This window comes from Austrofundulus limnaeus, unplaced genomic scaffold (genome assembly GCF_001266775.1).
Source record: "Austrofundulus limnaeus strain Quisiro unplaced genomic scaffold, Austrofundulus_limnaeus-1.0 Scaffold178, whole genome shotgun sequence".
In the NCBI taxonomy this organism is placed as follows: Eukaryota; Metazoa; Chordata; class Actinopteri; order Cyprinodontiformes; family Rivulidae; genus Austrofundulus; species Austrofundulus limnaeus.
The window spans coordinates 1015320-1016955 of record NW_013952580.1 but is presented as its reverse complement, the minus strand read 5'-3'; the positions used below and the strand labels follow the sequence as shown (position 1 = coordinate 1016955).

At 33.1% G+C, this 1636-nt stretch overlaps 1 protein-coding gene across 2 annotated transcripts in view; it reads right to left on the bottom strand.

Annotated features, from left to right (window-relative positions):
• The window catches only part of opn5 (opsin 5), a 105892-nt gene that overhangs the window by 95150 nt on the left and 9106 nt on the right, over positions 1-1636 (bottom strand). Inside the window, exon 2 of one of the 2 annotated variants that reach the window (XM_014017899.1) lies at positions 966-1031. The gene's annotated coding sequence lies outside the window, so the exon portion shown is untranslated. Of the gene's footprint in view, positions 1-965; positions 1299-1636 lie in introns of those variants that run through there. The other variant, XM_014017898.1, reaches the window with a different exon arrangement.

Sequence of the window (1636 nt, the reverse complement as noted above, 5' to 3'; positions counted from 1 at the left end):
CAGATATAAATTACAATGGCAGCTCTAGGACAAAGTATGCAGGAGGAGAAGCATGGCAAAGTTGAGATGACTTGGATGGGAAACGAAACACAATATTGTGCATTGCATTGGCAATGCACACCGTCAAGATGCATCACAACAGCTGACCCAAAGCAGAAACTGTGACCGAGGAATAATCGGTGCAATTCACTTAAATGATATTTTATCTTGGATATCTCATGTGAAAATGTCAGAAGGCAGAAAGACTTCTTACAAACATGGTTTTGAAAAGTGCCTTTGTTCGCTCTAATAGCTGCAGCACATATGATGAATTATCTGCTGTGTAACTGCTGAACCACCTCTTCCAAATCCCTAATGGGGGGGAGTTAGTGGAGACATGGGCTTAAACAGCTTCAGCAGCTGACCAGTCATCATCGCATTAGAGAAAATATCTCCTTATTAAACTTAATTCTGAAAATATGCACTGAATAAATCTACTAATCCACTCTTTATTTACCATAAAAACATGTTTTTTTATCTGATGTCAAACTGGTCAATAGTGCCATTTTAATAAATACAGTGGAGGAAGAAAAGCTCATTTGTACACTGAGTTTTTATGTACAGATCAACGTGACACAACAAATTGAACCACTAACTGACCTCTCTGCATTATTTTCTATGAAAATGCATGTGAATGGGTCAGTATTAATGTGTTGATAAATCCATTTTTATGAATGATTTTATGTGAAGAAATACTTTTATGTAATGTTGTTGTGGAGGAAATTGAGTTGATATGCATAAAGTTGATCTTATAGCTTGTTTTAAGGTTTCTTGTCATATAAACAGAAAAAGTGATTGAACAAAATAATAAATATTACAACGTAGACATAATTTTTGTTGTGATAATAGATTCTGTTAGGAGTCATTTATAAAAAGCTTGATTTAAAAGCATAAAAACATATTAAACGTGAATGTTTATCGCTCACCTTTTGCTCATCACTCAGCTAACATCCCCAGGCAGATTTGTTTCTCCACAGTCTGTGTTCTTCTCTCTGTCAGAACATAAAAAAACACTTCTTGAGTCCCAGATGTAAACAAATTATGAAACGACAGCAGCAACTTCTCTGTGATGCTGTTACTGCTCCACTGATGAGCAGCTGCAAGCCTCTCGCTCAGGTTCAGTGAAGTTAAACTGATTAACAGTCAAAACCAAGCTCACTTCCTGCCAGATTTCAAAATAAAACTCTCCCAGCATTTATGGGGTTCCCTTTGTAAAGTTACACCGTCAAAAATTACCACCAATGTTTGTTTTATTTAGCCTTTTATAAGATAAAAAGAATAGATTTATTTTTCAAAGTCAGTTTTTCACCATATGATTCATACATCTATAAATGGCGTAGTTTATAAAATAAAAATTAAATATTTAGTTAACAAGCTAAATATTTAACTTGTGGCTTAAATATTTAGTTTTGAGCTAAATATTTAGCTTGAAGCTTAAATATTTAGCTAGCTACCTAAATATTTAACTTTAATATATAGTAACAACTTAAATATTTAGCTAGCTACCTAAATATTTAACTTAAATATTTAACTGGCTACTTAAATATTTAGCTAGCTACCTAAATATTTAACTTTAATATATAGTACTGGCTACTTA